Consider the following 6700-nt stretch of genomic DNA (forward strand, 5'->3'; position numbering starts at 1 on the left):
AGTGCCAAGGATGGAGGACTGGTCTTCATTTCGGAGATGCCATTTGAACCCACGTGTGTGGGACTTGCCATATGTCTGTTTTAATTTCCATAGGATTCTCTCACCTGCGTCCTGCTTTGGGGTGCATGTGCATTTGTGCCTGCAGCACAGCCCGAGGGGCAGGGGGGAATGTCACTCCAAAACTTTGGAAATCCCTCTTGGAAAATTTCATTCACCCTTGTCTACAGCCCTTGGTGGTCTCGGGGACCCTGCAGTTGTGCCATAGCCTTTCCTCATGGAAGCATCTCTTTCTCTCCTCGTGGAGTGGCACCTTTTTATGTCCATAAATGTTTTGCCACTGTTCTCCCCTATGTAATACCAGACTGTCATGAGGCCTTCAGTGTTTGCCCATCTCGCTGGTGTTTGCAGTCCCTTGTATCTCTTGGCACTGCTGCCATGATCTAGTTTGACCCTGGTCCTATATCCTCACCTTCCTTATCCATACTATTTACCAGTGAAGCTGTAATGCCAGAACTCTGCACTGGGACTTGCTGTTGGCCTGACATCACTAGATGCACCAGAGAGCCTTCATGTTTTGTTAGCATGACATTTTTGCTTTTTATTGGCATTTTATTTGCTTCCTCATTGAGCCACCATGGCCTCAACACATCCCTGGTTTGTTCTGCTGGAGCTTTTCCACCCAGGGATGGAGTCTGTGTTGTCCCTCTGTGCAGCTCCCTCTGAGGGTTTGTCCCCACGGCTTTTGCTGATTGCAGTGAAACAAGGATGAGGGTTCAGTTCAGGTTTTCTTGTCCAGCTGAACATCTCAGAGAAGAGCTCACAGGCTCTACCACTGTAGATGCTTTTGCTTCCTGAAGCAGGAACTGTTTTCAAGACCCCCATCCCCTTTAGCGACCCATACATGTGGCTGTGTGTGGCAGGCTTGATAATGGGGAGAACTGGAAAGCAGCTGGTCCGAGCTGTGCTATTTCCAAAGATGCCAGTGAACCTGGAAGCATCTTGCCCTCTCCCATTTCCTGTAAATAAAGCTGCAGATGAATTTCTCGAGCAGCATCTGTTTGCCTTGTTCAGAGAAACTTGAGCTCGCTGCAAAGCTTTCCAAAACTCAGTGCCAAGCTCAGGCTAGATTTCACCTGCAGTTACATCAATAATCTTAGGGCAGGGCTAATGATTTCAGGTAGAAGCCATGCCAGAATCTCCAGTTTGGGTGGTTCTGACCCCTAAACAAGGCTGAATGTCATGCTGCCAGCAAAGCCTGCCTTGGAATTTCAGCTCCACTTGACACTGGTGACTGTGGACGCGGGGAGATGTTCTCTTCTCCCCTCTCCACACAAGAAAAGGTCAGCACAAGCCTTGCAAGCCACAATGGGAAAATGCCTCCTTACTTTGGTATGCTGTGGGCACTTCCCATTAAATCAGAAGCTGCATTTCCTGGTAATCCCTTAAACTTGACCAACACAGTGGCCATGACCCATTTTTTTCCATATGCATTGATGCTCATGAAAATGGTTTATCACAGATGTGGATATGGTGGTCTCAGTCCTTTAGCATCTCTGTGAACGCCATGTTCAGCCTTGCTGAGGACAAGTCATTGAGGCTGGGGACAGGTCTTTTCAGTCCTGCCTGGCTGTTCACACTGTCCAGTATCTTCCCTGGAGCTGAAGTTATCCCATGCTCCTGTCAGCAGGCAGAACAGAGACCTTTCAGTGTTGGTTACTCTTCCCTCCCCAACAAACCCTAAAATTTGAATTTTCTTCACTTTTTCTCAAAAAATTCACGCACAATGTAGAGTACCTGAGACTCTCAGGAACACTGAGGCAAAGCCAGATATAGCTGATAAATGACAGAGATTTTGTTATTTTAAACCGAGAGCAGATGTTAAGCATAGCTGCAGTTGCTGCGTGGTATATCAAATGCTTTAGGAGATTCAGTAAATTATTCTTATAAATGTTTCATTCTTTTATCAGTAATTTGTATAGGTGGGTGCCACCATTGTTCTTATACAGCAATGCTCCACACACTAAAACTGTACTCCTGTTTCTCCAATATAGACATTGTATTTATGAAATTTATCTTGCTTGGTGTCACTCTGGCACGATATCCACGTGTACTGCACACAGATTGCACATTACATGCCATATGCTGGTAGGTATCTCTACACGTAATCAGCGTATGTGCGTTGAACAGACACCAAAGTGTCACCTGCCTGGTTTGTGATGTGACTCAACGTAACCAGGAAAAGAGGAAAATGAACATCCTGTTAAGAAATTTGCTGCATTTGAATGCTTGTTTAAACAGGTTTTTATCAGGAAGCTAAAATAAGGGATTGCCTTTGTGATGTTAATTTCAAAAAATACCCGAACAAAACAAACACTCACAGCCCGTAAATACTTAACAGCTGCTGCATTCCTATATATTCTTCATTGCTATACATCTGAACTGTAAATTCTGTACAGATTGAATGAAGTTCACAGTTTATCTTTGTCATAACCTGCAAGATAAAAGGACAACACAACTTTGGCTGCAGAAACATGTGCATGTGGTTTGTGTACATGCACACACACAGGCTTCAAAACAGATAAAGCTGCATCTGGGATGCAGAAGGAGGAGGAAAAGTTCGGTTTTGGAGGTGAGAGAGTGGGTAAAACAAAACCAAAAGACTATTTTAATGATGTCTTTCTATTGGAAAGGAAGATTTGCAGTGGGAATTGATGTGTGACTCCCATCCCAAGGAGAAATCTTACTTCTGAAGGCAGCACAGGCCATGCAGCAGAGCAATGCAGTTCTTTAAATGATGATTTCTTTGGCTTCCTTTCAAACAAATACAATACAGTGGCCAGCGCCAACTTCAAGTCCAAAGAGCCCATTCCTAGGATATGTGGCCAAACAGTTGTCCCATGCCATCAGACAACCAAGGGCAAAGGCTTTACTTACTGTGACAGAGTGTCCCACAACAGCAGTGCTGGCTGATGGCAGTGCCATGGTCTCCCACTAACCTGGCTACTGCCCAGGCAGAGGAATCCACTGCCTTGTGGGTCTTACCTTTGCCTACATATTTTTAAAAAACTCCCTAGTTAAGAGATGTTTAAGAAAAGAGTCATCAAAAGCCCATCTTTGATCTTAGAGTTATGGAAGAAATGACTATGTTATAACAACAAAATCTGATTCTCCAAGCAGATCAGCCTTCAGACTCCAATTGCCCCTATTCAGAGATTTCACCAGCCTCACCAAATGAATTATCCTCTAGGATTTAAATTTTGCCCATATTTTCACAGAAATAAGACTTGCATTGGGTAGAACTTCCCCTTCAGTGTTTAATCTAAATAAACAAAGGCAGGAAGAGCTAAATTTTTCATTTAAATATTGCTGGATGCCATTGAAAAAATACCAATGAAATTTTTGCATTGGCCTGAAATTTGTCTCAACATTCTCAGCTTTAAGAGCTAAAAAAAAAAAAAAAAAAAAAAAAAAAGTTTTAAATAGGTTACTAAGCAAGGAGCACATCCAATGCCGGGGTTTGTTGCCATTTCCCTGAGATACCTTGATGTTATCATGGTTTATAACAGCATCTGGCTCATTTGGCCTTAACTGGGCTAAAAATGGTTCATGCATTTGTCCTGACAGTGAGAGCTGAGAGGGGAATTTCACACCGGGAGGAGGGGTGGGTGCTGCACACCCTCACCTCCTGCTCCTAAAACTCTGGGGCTCGGCTGAGCGTGGAAGTTTGGTTGTCCTTTAGAAAGCAAAGACAGCTGCTCTGCTTTGCTTCCTTTCATTTGCTCTGTTGCCTTGGCTTTCTTGCACTTTCGTTTCATCTCCAAAGAATCTCTCATAATGCCTTTGGTACTTATGTACAATTTTAAAACATTTTGTATGTATGGAATGATACACACACCTTCTCTTGTAAAATAGCAGTCGGGCTTTTCTTTTCTTTCTTTTTTTTTTTTTTTTTTTTTTTTTTTTTTTTTCTTTTTTTTTTTTTTTTTTTTTTTTTTTTTTTTTTTTTTTTTTTTTTTTTTTTTTTTTTTTTTTTTTTTTTTTTTTTTTTTTTTTTTTTTTTTTTTTTTTTTTTTTTTTTTTTTTTTTTTTTTTTTTTTTTTTTTTTTTTTTTTTTTTTTTTTTTTTTTTTTTTTTTTTTTTTTTTTTTTTTGGTGAATGTGTAATTTCCTCTGTACATTTTCAACCATGACTTTGTGCAATGTACATTTTATAGGGTCGGGTGCCAAGGGAATGACCTGTAGTGTCCCAAGGGACTGGCTGAGTGACACGGTCACGTGTGGTTTTACGTAAGCACCGCCGGGAGAGCGACGTAGCCCAGACTTTTACACTGAAGCATTGAGCGTGATTCAGCGTGTACCTTCACGTGAAAGACTGTGGCAGCTGCAAAAACTGTACGTGTGTGATGTGAAGAACAACAGCGACGGTTGCAATCGGAAGGGAAACGGAGGAAGATTAAATAATCACGATCATTAATTTAAGCCTCGAAGCATCAGAATGGAAAATTTGCATTCAGTAAAAATACCAGAGATTTAACCTTCATGAGATGAAATACACATTTATTTTTCTTTGCACTCCTTCTGTTCTCTGTGTTTCTTTATTTCTGAGGGTTTCTTGTTGTTTCAGGGACATATTTAACGGCTGATGAAGGGCAGCGAGATGGTGACTGAGGGCCTGGCCCTTCCTGGCATTAAACCTTCACACTTCCATTTCTTAAATCTAATGTTAAACAATATTTTTCTTTCTGATTTATTAAATCAAGCTCAGAAATCTCAAGTGCCCTTAGTTACAAGGACATTGACCCTTCAGAGTCCTTTAGCAATAATGACTTTCTTCCAGGTTGAACATCAGCCATATCCTGACAGATAATGGATTGGAATTCTTCACCACCCATGGCAGCTCTTCATCACCCTGCTAAAAATTGAGGGTGGTGTCACTGAGGTGGGCTCAGAGCCAATAGATGGCACTGGGAAGGGATTTTTAGCTGTCCCACGAGTTATCTTGCTTACCAGGCATCAGCCCTAAATTAAGAAATCACGTGCTGGATTTTGGAGCGCTGTCTAGGAGTGAAGTGGATTGACTGACAGTACTTCCCATAGCAAGGCTGGCTGTTGAAACAGCAGTTCCTTTTTATACGAGGAAAGGAAAAAATAAGATCCCTTCTTCCATACTGATATTTTTTTTCCAGAAAGATGAAATAAGAGAATCTACAGGAACCAGGGCCTGGGTTTTTAAAGAGCCTGCCAGTCATTTGGGCAAGGCAGTGAAAGAGGCTTGGCAGAAGGAACTCTGTGCTCAGGCACAGCAGCCAGTGCTTGTGCCAGAGGACTTGGCTGGAAGCCTTCAACAGCTCCATCCTCCCCAGAGCAATTAGAGGAGGCCAGGTGTGAGCATTTCCCAGTGGGTACAGCACAGTGAGTGTGCTGCAGTGACATCATTAGATTTGATCTCGTTATGTTTCACACAGGTGAGATAAGCAGGAAAATTCTCGGTTTGTAAAGGCACATTCCCCCGTCATCTGAACAGGATCCTGCGCTGCATCCAAAGGCTGTCCTGCAGCATCCCCCACACCTGAACAGGGGTGCTGCTGGAGCATAGTGAGTTAAGTAAAATTATTCCCAAATAAGCACACTTGTTTGGGATTGCATATGCAGAGACAGGGTCTGAAGTTCTGCAGGATGAACTCATTGCCAAAATCTCTGCCATGGTCTATACCTAAGCAGAATCCCAGTCTGGGTATTTCTGTTTGCTAACTAATTAGACCATTTACTATCCTTGAAAATTAAAGAAACATTTCTTCCTTATTCACTGGAGGGGTAAGCAGGAGTTGTTACAAGATGAAGGCTCAGGTTGTAAAATCTCAGTCCTAGTTTTGGGCACTCCATTTAAGACACCTGGAACTGATGCTTCTCAGTCCGAGGTGAAAAAAAAACCAACTCCAGCTTTTGATCCAAATAACACCTGATTGCAGCATTTGGCTTTCCAAACCTGGGTGGGCAGAAACCCTTTTCCTTCCTGAAATGGTGCAATAACTCAGTGGCAGAACCATGAATGAAATCTCTCTGATCCATTAAATGCTGCTCCAGCTCTGCTCTGGGATGTAATTTACCCTTATTACCTTCTTGGCAGCTCTCTCCCATTTCCATCAATAGTAACCTAATGGTGGTTTTGGGCCTAAAGTGTCTTTCTGGAAAGAGAAACCATTTTCAGCAAGGTGGTCACTCTCTTTATGTAAGGAAGTTAATAATACATAGTTAAGGAGAAAGGCAGACTTAAATTGAAGTGAAAGGAAGAGGGCATGGGACACACTTTAAAAGCTTATGTAATTTGGCATGAATAAGGAATTTGCTGAATAACGGAACATGAGGTTGTTCATACAAAACTCATGAGCAAACTTTTTATCTCCTTGCCCTTGAAGGACTGTCAAGATGAGGCAAGTTAGAGGTGGAGAGAGGAGATTTTTGGATACAATTCTTCAAACCACTGGACTTAGTTGCTAAATAAAACAAGTGTCCCTGAGCTCCTCTTTTCACTTTGGCTTCAGCTGAGCCAGTCCCAGACACTCCCCCATGACCAGACCTATAAATTACACATTTCCCAATGATTTATTAAACAAATGTTTTAGATGCAGTGACACACTTTATCACTCCAAGTTTCTAGTATCAAAAATGAATAGAAATCCTTACTGTTTGTTTTCCTCCCT

This window comes from Empidonax traillii, unplaced genomic scaffold (assembly GCF_003031625.1).
Source record: "Empidonax traillii isolate 1590-97213 ecotype Southwest subspecies unplaced genomic scaffold, ASM303162v1 scaffold91:size2966241, whole genome shotgun sequence".
Taxonomy (NCBI): Eukaryota; Metazoa; Chordata; class Aves; order Passeriformes; family Tyrannidae; genus Empidonax; species Empidonax traillii.